The sequence below is a fragment of the Lepidochelys kempii genome, chromosome 1, assembly GCF_965140285.1.
Source record: "Lepidochelys kempii isolate rLepKem1 chromosome 1, rLepKem1.hap1, whole genome shotgun sequence".
In the NCBI taxonomy this organism is placed as follows: Eukaryota; Metazoa; Chordata; order Testudines; family Cheloniidae; genus Lepidochelys; species Lepidochelys kempii.
The window spans coordinates 327,154,682-327,169,528 of record NC_136380.1 but is presented as its reverse complement, the minus strand read 5'-3'; the positions used below and the strand labels follow the sequence as shown (position 1 = coordinate 327,169,528).

The 14,847-nt window shown below is 41.6% G+C and overlaps 1 long non-coding RNA gene across 1 annotated transcript in view; it reads right to left on the bottom strand.

Annotated features, from left to right (window-relative positions):
* Nucleotides 1-2,707: 2,707 nt before the first annotated feature.
* The window catches only part of LOC144930123 (uncharacterized), a 45,711-nt gene continuing 33,571 nt past the window's right edge, over nucleotides 2,708-14,847 (bottom strand). The window contains exon 2 of the long non-coding RNA XR_013635215.1: nucleotides 2,708-9,624. This is a non-coding gene — a long non-coding RNA (uncharacterized LOC144930123). The remainder of the gene's footprint in view (nucleotides 9,625-14,847) is intronic.

Sequence of the window (14,847 nt, the reverse complement as noted above, 5' to 3'; positions counted from 1 at the left end):
TTTTCCTCACAGTTAACTTCTCCTTAGCGTAAAAGAGAAAAAATTAACTTAGTAATGACAATTTGTCATGACTCATTGGATTGATTTTTTTGGTTTAGTTTGAAAGTAATTCTCCTGTAATCCACTATAAAGATATCTGAAGTGAATTCTAAACCCTTCCTAAGTCAAATATTGCAAGACAGAAGTGAGATTTGAGAAGATAATATGGTTTGTGATATCTGTATATAACCTTGTTAGGTTTTGTTTCCTTAAGAGCCTAATTAACAAATGCAATGTTCTTAGAATGTTATTCCTGAGGCAGCGAAGACTAAGCTTCTACAAAGAAGGAAATAGAATTTAAATTCATTTTTGGCCATGCATAAATGTGTAGTTACTTATATATTAATGAAGTATAAAGTGTTCTTTGTGGCCAGTTACTCTAAATGTCATCTTTCCTCTCCTGAAGTTTTAGATTTAAATTACACTAAAAGGAATTTTTTTAGTGTAACTAACAAAATGAATTTGTTTCATGTGGTTTTCTACTCACTTTCTATTCTGGGAATCTTTCTAATAAATATTGTCTTGCATCCAAATGATCCCAAAACATTAAAAAAAAATCATGGGCTGAATTTTCAAAGCTAGGCATATGCAGTTGTACATTTACATCTGTGTGTACCTAACTAATGTATGATGATACAAATACACATGTAAATCAAGTATTTGTGTATGGTCTGTTAGATGCCTAACCAGCAATGTTCACTTGCAATTACCTAACTAGTAAACCCACATTGGGTATTTATGTAGTAAAACGGTCATCTAGGGCTTAACTGGGTTACTGAGAATATTATGGGTTGGAGCCATGCTCCACTCCTCTCCTACTGTTCAGTTTTTGCATGTTTTCGCCCATTCTGTTATGCACTTAAATAAAGCTGCATGTTCCCAGCCTGCAATACTGTAAGTAAAGTGTGTTTCTTGTGCACCCTTTAAAAAACTGGTGATGAGGAAAAACATAAGAATGGCACCTTTGCATAAAATTGAGGAATGCCGAAAATGAGGATTGTCAGCAATACGTTGACAGAGTGGACCACTGTTTTCTTGCAAATGAGATAAGGACAAACAGAAATCAATTTTCCTCAGTGGCAGAGTGGTCTGCCTCTGGGTCAGCGGGGACTCCCACAGAAACACGCTGACCTCACACGGGTGGGAGGTACCACTTGCGATCCCTCCCTGGGTCACTTCCTGCTGCGTTTCCAGGCATTGTAGTTCACGGAGCATCAGGACTCCCAGGCTCCTCAGCGCAGGTGACTCCCTGTAGATGCAGCCCTCCAGTCTGGCTCTCAGAGTTTCCGTTTCCTGTAGGCAAAGGCTGTGATGGCTCTTCAGCTGGAGCCTCCACCCAAGGTCCTTCCCCTCCAGCGGTCAGCCTAGAATGAGCTGGGCTGCTCCCTTTTATACTGAGGCAGTAGTTGGCGCATGCCCAGCACGGTCTGAGGGATGGGACTTCCTCCACCCATAGTGTGGGGTTAATCCTCTCTTGTCCAGTGCAGGGTATGCACACCCCATCACAAGGAGTTAGGGGAGAAGGGGAAAGAGGAGGGGAGTGCTGGGGTTGGGTTGAAGGGGGCGCAGGAGGAGTTAGGGGAGAAGGGCGCACAGGAGGAGTTAGGGGAGAAGGAGGCGCAGGAGGGGAGTGCAAGGGTTGGGGGAGAAGGGGGCACAGGAGGCGTTAGAGAAGGGGAAAGAGGCAGGGAGTGCAAGGGTTAGGGGAGAAGGGGGTGCAGGAAGGGTTAGGGGAGAAGGCTGGCCCTACCAGGGTTCGTCTTAGGGAAAATGATGCCTTAGATGAACCTGTATTTTGCACCCCACCTCCCCATTCTCCCTGGCCCCTGCTCTTTAAGAAACAGTTCTTTAATGTTTTGAAGGAGCCATTGCAAGCCTCTGTCCATTTAACCTTTCTGGGGCTAGTGTCCTTCACCTGTTCAGTAAGGGGGGCTGCTTTCATAGCAATGCTCGGTACATACTGCCTGTAATAGTCAGCCAAGCCTAGGAAGTGGTGTACCTGCCTTTTGGTCAATGGTATTGGGTAGTCAACTAGTGCCTGGACTTGTCAGTCAGTGAGTGCAGCCAGCCCTTCCCCATCCTGTACCTGAGATACTGCACCTCCCTCTTCCCAGCTTACAGCAAACCCGGCCATTTGCTGCATTTTCTCTCAGCCTCTCTAGTCTTTCTGCTATTTCCCTCAGCTTCTCTAGTCTTTCTGCTATTTGCCTCACAAACCCAGCTCCACCAATTAACGCTCTAGGCCCTGTCTTTGCTAGATCAGTCATTAGGGAACGCCCTGGAGCTGCACGATTCAGTTTAAAAAAATAGAGACTGTTTGGTTAGCTTGTTTTAGAATCAACAGAAAACAGTCTAGTTAATAAGGACTTTACTCACTTTGACTTATACCTTGCTCCCTGAGTAGTTAAGAAGACTACTTGCAGAGCAAGGTACTAACCTAACTAATGGTGGCAGAATCAGATCCTAAATAAATAGCAGCTATTATTTGTTATTAAAAAGAAAAGGAGTACTAGTGGCACCTTAGAGACTAACCAATTTATTTGAGCATAAGCTTTCGTGAGCTACAGCTCACTTCATCGGATGCTGTAGCTCACAAAAGCTTATGCTCAAATAAATTGGTTTAGTCTGTAAGGTGCCACTAGTACTCCTTTTCTTTTTGCGAATACAGACTAACACGGCTGCTACTCTGAAACCTGTCGTATTTGTTATCAGTTTCTCAGTGCAGGATTATTTTTAAAAAGATTTAAATCCTAAAGGCAAGACTATACCAGATTGTAAAACTAATTTAAGGCAGCTTGGATGTTGAACCTAAATTCTTCCTTTTGTTGACAATAATATTCAGTCCTTGCAATATTGCTCTGACAATACAGTTTCTGTTTGTGTTTTCTGCCTGGTCATTTCCTCCTACATTTTGATTGACTCATAGTCAGTGGGCCTGTTTCTCCTCAGACTGTTAAATTAATAAATCTGGACTAACTCCACAAAAAAATCAGTGGAGTTACACTGGTGTAAAACTAATATGAGGAGAGTTAGGCCAATCTATTTCTCTGATCCATCACTTGAAGTATTTTTAGGTCAAGACTGGATTTTTTAAATTAGGCTCTTAATGGACAAATTACTGGGGAATGTTCCATGGCTTGTATTATGCAGGAGTTCAGACTAGATGATCATAATGGTGCCTTCTGGCCTTAAAATCTATGATAATAGAACTAGGTGTCTTGTCAGAACAAATATTTTTGTTTTGATTCTTTATATTTAGGTTTTTTGTTATCTAGAAAAGTGTCAGAGGAAAAATGTAGTTGAGCAATACAGTGCCACAAGAGCTCCTTTCAAAGCAGAAGAGAATGCAAGTCCTCACAAAAGCAAAACCCAAAGGAATTGCATTAATATGCAGGGGAGATATTCAGTCTAACTGGTTTGCTATTGGTAGTAAGAGTCTAATCTGGAAATTCAGTAAATGATTAAATTTAAAAAGATAATTGTTGAATTCCTGATACCTTTATATAAAAGGCAAAAAGCGATATGCGCTCCTGAAACCACTTTCCTGATGAGATGCAGCTTTCCAAAGACTAATTTTCTTAGTTCTAATGGGACAATATCAAAAATATAATCAGTTGCATAGTGAGTTGTGCAGCTGTCTGTTCCTGATAGTTCATATAATCAGTTAACATCTTTCATGCTTCCTGTACCAACCAACCAAGACAGATAAGGGATCTTTTGCCCCCAAAAGACAATGACTTACATTCAGAGCTGCTCCTGCTGTACTCACACAAAACAAACATTAGTGTCAGATATTACAAAGAATAACTCCAATGAATATTACTCCTTGGGAAATTCTGCACCAAAAATTTAAAATTCTGTGCACAATATTTTAAAATTCTGCATATTTTATTTATCAAAATAACAAAATATATTGACACTCCCCCTGTCCATGCCACCCATGCCAGGTCGGGGCAGGACTGCTTAGGGAAATCACAAATTCTGCTGGGAACATTAATTCTGTGCAAATTCTGCATTGTGCAGTAGCACAGAATTAGAGCAGGAGTAGAAGGTAATGTCAATTAATTCAAGTGCTATACTAGTTCAACTAATGGAATTTGATCCAGTGTGTAAAAATGTCCCCTTAATTTTTGTAACTCTTTGGTTTCCTTAATTCCCAGATCATGTATTTTGTTTTAGCTGGATTGACATGAAATGATAGTACAATTAAGCTAAACCACAACGTAAATTCCTTATGACATTATACATACACTTTTTTTACTTTAAGGAAATAACTTTTTATTTCTAATAAATAATTAAGCTCTTCTAAACTGAATGTGGTTTTGGCTGGCAAGGTGTTTTATTAGCAAACGCTGAAATAATTTACCTCCAGTAATTCAAAGTGGTTTAAAAGTGAAAAATCAGTTTCTTATTCATAGTGTGGGGCTTCCTTAGCATGCTTTCATTTTGACAACAGATATTCTGTGAAGCTAATTCCTACTGCTTTTCATGAGCAGTTGGTGGCAGATCTACCACGATGTTAAGAATAGATAATTTCCTTTGCAAAACATGTTCCAAGGACTTTTTTACAATATAAGACCTCACATAATTACAATCTCCCATCTAAATTACTGGTTCATATAAAAACTTACCTTGAAATATGAAGTATTATGCAACAATAAAACTTGGCAATAGAACTTAAACTGGGCCCCTTTGATATGACCAGAAAGTATTAATATAGATTTAAACACATTTTATAAAGGCATCCCCAACTTTAACATTTAATACTTAAGCCGTGTACCCTTGTTTCACCCACATCCTCTACCTCAATATGGCGCTTTGCATTGCTGGAGGTGCCCAATGGCCATAAGGGTGGCATAACCATTTTCCTAGGGATTCTCCCACCTGGAGGGGAACTTATGGCTGGTGTAGGGTCAGCTACCACCCGCTTCCTTGGCCGCTAGCATAGAGTGTAGCCACGATTAGAGAATGGGAACACAGCTGCAATATTCCACTGGTTCTCAGCTTCTGAAACAGGCCCTCACGCTGCTCTGAGTTGCACTGTGGGCCAGACCAGTTCTTAAGTGAACCCAGGATTGGAGGGGCATAAAGGGGATTCATTACCACATTTACAACCTCTTCTCTCAGATGCACTAAGTACAGTTCAGATTCAACTGAACTTCCCTGTGTCTCTACTCTATATTGCAAACTTCTTGAAATAGACAGCAGATCTTCCCTTATGTTTGTACAGCACCGAGGATGCTGTCAGCCCTCAATAAATAACTATTACAATAAAGGCCAGGTTTGCAGTTATTCATGGACTCAGGGTTTTTAGAGACACAGTATTCTCCCATGGACATGGCACTAGCCTAGGATGAAGCAGACAGGGTTCTAGTGCTGGGTCTGCCACTTTCCTGCCCAAATCAGCAGGGCCTGGTGCTATCCACGCCAGGGTATTGAAGGAATTAGCTGAAAAAATTTCAGAGCCACTGGCAATATTTGTAAACTCATGGATGATAAGAGAGGGCCTGGAAGACTGGAGAAGGGCTAACAGTGCCCATTTTTAAAAGGGGAAAAAGGAAGAGCCAGGGAACTATAGACCAGTCAGACTGACTTTGATACTTGGGAAGCTACTAAAGCAATGTATAAAACATTCAGTTTGCAAATGCCTGGAGAATGAAAGGGTAATTACTAGCAACCAGCATGGATTTACTAAGAACAAATCATGACAAACAAAGTTGATTTCCTTCTTTGACAGGGCAATTGGTTTGGTGGATAGGGGGAATGTGGTGGATATAACATACCTGGACTTCAGCAAGGCTTTTGACACAGTCCCACATGACATTCTGATAAGTAAGCTAGAGAAATACAGGCTTGGCAGAACTACCATTAAATGGATACATAATTGGTTAAACAACTGCAAATAAAGAGTAACTATTAATATAATGATGTCAGATTGGTGAGGGGTCTCAAGTGTGGTTCCACAAGGATCTGTTCTGGGTTCGATGTTGTTTAACATCTTTATTAATGACCTGGATGTAGGAATAGAGAGCACAGTGATCAAATCGGCAGATGACAAAAAGCTAGGGGGATTGCCAAAACTTTGGAGGATAGAGCTAAAATTCAGAAAGATCTTGATAAACTGGAGAACTGGGCTACAGACAACAAAATGAAATTCAACAAAGACAAATGTAAGGTGCTACATTTAGGGAAGAAAAGCCAAATGCGCAAATACAGAATGGGGGATAAATGGCTCGGCAGTAGCACTGCTGAAAAGAATTTGGGAGTTGTAATGGATCACAACCTCAACATGAGTCAGCAATGGGATGCTTTTGGAAAAAAACAAATGCAATTTTAGGTTGCATTAACAGAGGCATAGCATGCAAATCATGAGAGGTGATAGTACCACTTTACTCAGCACTGGTTGGGCCTCAGCTGGACAGTGTGTCCAGTTTTGGTTACCAATGTATAGAAAGGATGTAGAGCAGTGGTTCTCAACCCGTGGGCCGCATGTGGCCCAATTAGCACACACCTGACAATGTGCCTAGAGCTGTGTGCTAAAGGGCAACGGGGTCGGGGGCTGAGGATGCCACGTGGTAGGGTCCAGGGTCAGGGCTGCCACCCGGCAGGGTCCAGGGTGTCTGCTACCCAGCCCCTGACAATGGGGTCTGGGGTCAGAGTTGCCACCCGGCCCCACACAGCAGGGTTGGGGTTAGGGTCAGGGCACCCGCCTGGCCCCGAACAGCAGAGTCCAGAGTCAGGGTTGCTGCCTGGCCCCACACAGTGGGGTCCAGGGTCTGGGGTTGGGGCTGCTGCCCTGCCCAGCAAGATCCAGAGTCTGGGGTCGGGGCTGCTTCCCAGCCCTGCGCAATGGGGTCCAGCTTTGGGGCTGCCACCTGGCAACATACAACAGGATCCGGGGTCAGGGCTGCCGCCTGGCATATATGACCCACAATGATTAATAGGTTGAGAACTACTCATGTAGAGAAACTGGAAAGGATCCAGAGGCAAGTGACAAAGATGATCAAAGTGATGAAATGCAAGTCTTTTGAGCACTGTCAACTCTTAGATATACCCATTTCAATCAAAAGATTTAAACACACACATTAATGTGGTAAGTACACTTGTTTGTTATTTTCCTCTAAAGCTTCTAAGATTCTGGAAACTAATTGCATTCTTCATTGAACTAACTCAGATGCAGCTGATAACCTAAGGAAGGTGATTTGCTTTCAAGCTGCTGGGCTTTTTCTGCTCTTACTTTTCTTGTTTTGGCTGTAGCTAAATTCATGAATGATTTTTCACAAGCAGCCAGCACAGGACTTGGCAATGTCAGGGCTTCCAGCTGTGACGTTAAGACCTACAACCATAAGGAGCCTTCTGTGGATAGTTGAAAGTAGGTTGATTTCAAGAAGGAACAAGAGACCACACACTTAGCTCAAATTATTAGTGATAACATCCTACACTTGGAAATGACAGATTTTGCTTAGAGGAATTATATCTCTTTCTCCCATACTTACCTTTGCTGGTTCTACTGTGCAAACAGCATAAGTCACTTCAGGGCATTTATTATATACAGTGTGACAACCCAAGCCGTGATGGGATAAATCATGCTCCCATATTTACCACCTCACTGAACCTCAGTTACAGTCTCTTCATGGGGGAAGAAAGCAGGCACTGGGACTCCAGTGGTCCTAGAAAGGGAATCTGCTGCTTTTCCCTCCTCCCAAGAGTTCCCCATGCACTGGCTTATGCATTACACAGCATGAGATGTGATCACAAAGAAGTCTCTTGTACTAAACAAAGAAGCTAAGAATCTCACAATATAAACAATCCCATGAGCAGAGTGATAATATAACTTCAAAAGGTTGGACAGATCTGCTGGGAATCACCCTTTCCTCTGAACTTGCTGCTGTTTCAAGGTGGGAGGCCTAGGAACTGGTACAACTAAGGCCTAGGAAAATAGTACCTATAGACTAAGGGAGCCAGTAATTGCCACTGGGCCAATTCAAGTCTGTCCTCAGGCATGTGTATATAACTCCCACTGACTTGAATGAGAATTGTGCAAAAATAGCTAAAGCCAGAATTTGGCCCTTAGGACTAAATGGTGCTGCAATGCTCAGTGGAATTCACATCCCTGAGTTAGGTGCCTGGCTCCCTGTACAATGCACAAAGGCCAGCATGCTGAGCAGGGAGCCACCTAAGCTAGCCAGTAGAAAGGATGCTGAGAAGGATCTGTCCTAAACCACATCCCCCTCAGGGAGACAGGTGTCTATGACAAGGCTGGAGGGAAGCGCCTGGCTCCACTCAGGCTTCACAGCCATAAACCCTCTCATGCAGTTAGGCACCTAAGCCTGGTCAGCTCTTTTTGAAGAAAAGTCAAGGAGCAGGATGATGTGGTGGTGCCTCCCACCCATAACTTTTAGCCCAATGATTAGGGCACTTATCCAGGATGTGGAAGACTGTTTCAGTTTCCTCCTCTGCCTGATGTGAAAAAGGGATTTCAGCTTAGGTCTCGCAGGTGAGTGCTGTATCCACCAGGTTATGGAATATTCCAGGGCTGGTTTCTCTTAACTTATCCTGTTGAAGCTGTTCCATTGTATTAATAAATAATTAAAAATGGAGCTGGGGGAGTAGAACATGGTTCTCCCATTTCCTCCTGCCCCTTCTCTAGCCACCTTGTATGGGTTTAGGTGTGCTCTGAGCATGCCTACTGGCTCAGATCCCAAATGTAAGAGAAACAGGGGAATGCCCAGTTTGAGAAGCCTGCTAGAGCTTAGATATGAGTTAGGTGCCAAGCTACTGCATCATGTCAGGACTTTCACGGCTGTGCACATGGTCAGTTATTGAAATGTAGGTGCCATGGTGTACGGGAAGACTTTGGCAAACCAGTAAAGTGCCTGAAACCACTATTGCTTATTGCTAAAAGCAGCCAAGTCAGCAGGCCGTAAATTGGTCATGTAGCGGCTTTAGCTTAACCAAGGCAGGAGGGGAGGAGGTTTTGGGTGCCACAGAAAGGGCAGCTTGACCCCACGTCCTTCCTGCTAAGAATGTTGAAAATGCTGTTATAGGTACTTTAGAAAAACAGGAAGCATGTCTATAATGTGCTCTTAGGAATGTGTCTCTCAGGGTCCCAAGGCATGTACACTCTGAAAAAAACATATCTGGTTAATTGATGATCATAAGAAAACCTTTTGCTTGACCTTTAAAAACTGCTTGATTAGCAAGTTTTCTTTCAGTGATATGTCATTGTATTACTGATGTATAAATAAGGAAAAAAGTTTGAGGTAGGTAGACTCTTTAGGAGGGTTTCTTCAGGGATGCTCCCTTTGGACGCATCTTGGGGTCCCCACTGGCAGACGGAAGTTTGTCCAATGGAAGCCTGTTGCTGTGCCACTCGAAAGCCACACTCAGCTCTGGTAATTATCAAGGGTTGGGGGTGTTTTACTAACCTGTTGCAGACGTGTGTAAATGTTTGAGACTAAGTAAAGTTAAGGTTTAAGTAAAAGCACTGTTGTGTTGTCCTGTTTGTGCCAGCCATCTATCGGTCGGATGGCCGTGTCTCCCTTGATTTATTTCCTGACACCACCTCACACAGAGTAAAAGTCACTAAGAGATTTGGGTTAAAAAAAAACAAATGTGTAACAATGGGTACTTTAAGAGGGGAAACTTTAACAGGGAAATGTAGGTACCTAGAGAACTTTAGGCACCTACAGGGTTAGGTGGCAGCTGAGCAGGGACTTTGTGAATAGCTGTGGTGCCTACATGTTGGACTTAGGCATCTAAAGTACAGCCAGGTGCCTAAGTCCTTTTGTGAATCCTATCCTCAGCGTGGACCCTCTTATATGTTCCTGTGCTTAATGACTACTGCTATTAGAATTGTAATAAATGTTCTTATCATACCCTGCACTTCTGTAGCACTTTCCAACTGAAAGCATTTCACGTTAGTTAATCTTTACAAAACCGCATGAAATGGTTATGTATAACCATTTTTACAAACGGGAAACTGAGGCACAAAGCAGTCACATAGTCATTGGCAGAGCCAGGACTTCCAATGCTGTGTTTTAGACCAGATTCCCTATCCTAACACCACACTGAACAATTTTAGCACTTGCATTTTTATTGTAAATGTATCAAGGATAATCTATTTAAACAGCTGCTAGGCTTTTGCTTTACCATGTAATCTTTGCCCTCAATGAGTCATTGACTGTGACATCATCTTAAAAGATATTGTATCAAATCAACTTAAACCATGACAGAGTCCATGTGATACAGAAAACAAGAGAGGCACTTGCATGAAGAAATATACAAGACTCATGATGAGATCCTGTAAGCCACTGTTTACTTGCAATTGCTACTATTTGAAATGAAGCAAGACCCAAGAGACATTAATTCTCAGGAACTCTTCAATCTGAAAGAGTTACAGTCACAAAACTAGCTGCAGAGTGGCTGCCATTTGCCAGTCACCACGTGGCCATAAATAGCACCACATAATGTCAGGATGCCTGACACTGCGCTGGGTCTGATCAATCCCTGTATGGGAGTAAGAGGCCCTGTCTAAGCTAACAGGCACATTTAAATCCCCGAAGGAAGTCCAAGATGACAAAATAATGCCAGCAGGAGCAACAGCATACATTTTATATGTTCAAATTGTCTCTGCACCTTAGAGAGGCATCCAGGGATTTGGGCACCATATCATGCCCATCACCGTGACAGTGAAAAGTTATTGTCATAAAGAAACAGCTTCAAGAGCTATGAGTGTGTGGTGATACAGCACTATAAAGATCAATTGCAGTAAGCAATAAGCCACCAAAAGGTCCAGCTTTCAGAGACCCAGTAGTCTGGTTATTTCATTTTAACTGAAAAGAGTTTGCCTTGTGTGTTTGTCTTCTGCTCTATTGTTAACTCTGTAAATAAACTTATCTCAGTTCCTCAGGAGTTCTGCACCTTTACGTAGTAAGAATGTACCTGTAAAAATGATGCATTTTGGGCCTTCAACTACGAATCTAGAATAACAGACAGACTGACTGTAACCTATAACAAATGTTTTAAATTTAGTTTACACTTATTTATCAGACTGAATGCCTCTCCCTATATGTTAAGTTGGAGCATTCAGCACATATATCGGATAGTGGAATCTTTGTGTATGTCTCAAGGGTTAATGTGAAGTGTAAAATTTTTGTTATATTCTTAACATTAAATTGATGTGGTTAAATCTTTGATTTCAGTGCACCACTAAAATCGGATATTAAACAATGACTGCTACTGTTGAGTAGACTTACAATCTTATTTTCTCTATTTTTGAGGCAAGACATTTCTGTGTGTCCAAGAGAATCAAACTGCCTTTGGATGGTGTGTATATTTGGAATAGCTTACATTTTATGCATGGGGAAAAATAATGCCTACATATGTCAAAAAATTAAACAAGAATTATGTGCACAACAGTGAGATAAAAGTGAAAGCATATGTCACCATTCTACATGCAAACTAAAAATGGCTCTGAAACTGACAGCCATATTGTAATATGTACAGTATGCAGTCCTCTGTGGAAAGACTGTGTTTCAAATGTTCAAAGGAAAAAGTCCACTAGGGGGCGCCTGATGTCTCAAAGATCAAAACATTGTCTGGTGTAATGCACTGCATTTTCTGCAGTACTATGTTATATTTCTAGTGCCAGCTAAGGGTCAAAAAAGGATTACTGACAGGAGGGGGATACAGTTGTGGATAATTCCTGAGCCTCAGCTGCCTTAGCCTCCATCTCACCACTGTATCATATTTGAGAGTAATTTCCATTAATTATTGGAAATTTTGATTCTCTGAGGCCTTGTCTTTTTTTTTTTTTTTAAATTGAAAAGGTAGATTACTTGCAGCTCAAAAGCCTGACATTTGTAGGTAGTTTTAAAATGGTGGTGAGATGCAGCAATACCTTAAAGATCTGTTAAGAAGAGAGTTAAAAAGGAAACAAACTTTTAGTATGATTTAGCCTGGCAACTTTCCAAACTCTGGGCTTTGGCAGATTGCTGGGTGGTTATAACAGAAACCACTTCCTTAGTAGCAACAGGCATATCAACACTATTGTGCATTTCCTGGGGATGGGCTTTTGGGTATTTCAGTCTTGTGGGTAAGAGTCTGAAGCTGCACAATGTTGCCTGTACAGATCTGTGTGATTTAAAAACAAAACACCATTGGCACACTAGGGAAATCTCCCATGTGTATCTAACTCAGAAGAAATGAATCATGGTATTTTTCTTCTGCCCCTGTCTCTGGGATCTCTGACAGCTCTATTTAGTTTCAAGGGAGAAGGCAAGCTTTAGTGGAAGTTTGCCTCGGAGGGTTCCTCTACAGCTGCAGACGACTCACTCTAGGAGAGCCCTTTCAATGAGCTTTAAAGAGACATGGTCACCTGCGTTTTTTTTTCTTTTAATAATTATTTGCAAACCACTTTAAACTTTTGATACAATATCCTTTAAATAGCACAACTTGTCTTTCTTTCTTTTTTCTACCCCATTTTTACAATATGGTAGGAGGAGCAGGCCTGTGAGTAACACCAACAAATGTGCCAGGTCCTCTCTCCTACCGTCCTATCAAGATGATACTCCTGCCTCTTTGGTAGCAGCAGCACTCTTAAGGCAAAGCTCCTCAGATTCCAAACTCCTTCCTGAGACCTGTAGAGGAATCATGGGGGTGAAGAACCCCTCCTTCTCTGCTGCCTTACTTCCCTGCTCCCACTATTTCCCCACTCCATGGAGAGAGATGAGGAGGGACGAAGGGATGCTTTCTAGGTATCCTCCACAAGCTTCCATTGCTGCCTGGTTCTGTACAGTTCTCTGAGAGAAGCTGGGGGATCCCTGCCCCAGGCTTCCATTGCTTCCTAGCTCTGTGCAGGGGTCTGAGACTCCACGATCCTGCCTCAGTTTCCAGATCCATATAGGGACTGTGGAATAACAAACAGGTTCCAGTTGCTCCTTGGCCTTGTGTAGGGGATCCAAGGAGTGAGGGGGAGCCATTGCTCCCCAGGCTTACACAGGTTTATGAAGCTTAAAGGGGATTTCCCTCACCTGGCCCCTTACTCTTGCTGCTTCCTAGTTCTGTGCCTCCGATGAAGTGAGCTGTAGCTCACGAAAGCTTATGCTCAAATAAATTGGTTAGTCTCTAAGGTGCCACAAGTACTCCTTTTCTTTTTGCCTAGAAAAGAGACTCTTTATGGACCCAAGACTCATACAGCAGGAAGCCTGCTGCTGGGACGGAGGTAAAGGCCCTCTTGCCATGGTTTGGGATGAGCATAGCTCCCCCCGAGCAGTGCATGAGACAGGATTTGCGACCATACATCCACAAAACAAACTATGAGTACTTGTGGCACCTCAGAGACTAACAAATTTATTTGGGCATGAGCTTTCGTGGGCTAAAACCCACTTCATCGGATGCATACAGTGGAAAATACAGTAGGAAGATAGATATACACAGAGAACAGAAAAAATGGGTGTTGCCATATCAACTGTAACAAGACTAATCAATTAAAGTGGGCTATTATCAGCAGGAGAAAAAAGACGTTTGTAGCGATAATCATGATGGCCCATTTCAAACAGTTGACAAGGTGTGAGTAACGGTAGGGGAAAAATTAGCATGGGGAAATAGTTTTTACTTTGTGTAATGACCCATCCATTCCCAGTCTTAATTCAAGCCTAATTTAACAGTGTCCAGTTTGCAAATTAATTCCAATTCTGCAGTTTCTCGTTGGAGTCTGTTTTTAAAGTTTTTTTGTTGGAGAATTATGACTTTTAGGTCTGAAATTGAGTGACTGTTTGAAATGGGCTATCCTGATTATCACTACAAAAGTTTTTTTCTCTTGCTGATAATAGCCCACCTTAATTGATTAGTCTTGTTACAGTTGATATGGCAACACCCATTTTTTCATGTTCTCTGTGCGTATATATCTTCCTACTGTATTTTCCACTGCATGCATCCGATGAAGGGGGTTTTAGCCCATGAAAGCTTATGCCCAAATAAATTTTAGTCTCTAAGATGCCATAAGTACTTCTCGTTTTTTTGCTGATTCAGACTAACACGGCTACCACTCTGAAACCATCCAGAAAGCAGTGAAACTTACTATTCAAAGTGCTATCAGACATACAAAATAACTGAACACAAAAGAGAACAAAATAACTTGCTTCACTTATGTCTTCCAGTTTAAGTAATCTCTGGTAAGACTCTTTTTAGAACTATGGTAGCAGGCTGTCTACAGTTTCAGACAGCCATCAATGCTTTGACTACACTTGGTTCATGTTTTAAAGGTTTTCTTTGTAACCATTTTGTTGTAATCTCTCTTTTTTTAAATTAAAACTGATATTCTCACATCACTCCAGGAGCTGTGACCCTAGATATTTGGCTATGGCTTGATCTGGCACTGAATATAAAAATGTATATGTTGAACGTCTAAACAAATTACACATGATTTTCTGAAAGAAAAGTTTCTTTACTGTAGGATTTTTTTTTTTATAATGCATCATCTGTAAATCAAATACAAACAAATAAAAATTAGGTAATAACATGCATTCAACCGTTGCTGTTATTAACTGCAACAGACTCTCAATCTATTAATTTAATATCATGTCCTACCTAATGATTGGAAAATGCAGTAATTACATTTATCTCGTAAAAATGCAAGTCATTATTTCCCCTTCAACTTCAGCATAACAATCAGACATTTAAATCCCAAAGGATGCTGAACATTAAAAAACAAAACAAAATTAAACTACATTAAAGTAGGAAACCCACTGAATGCATCCGATGAAGTGAGCTGTAGCTCACGAAAGCTTATGCTCAAATAAATTT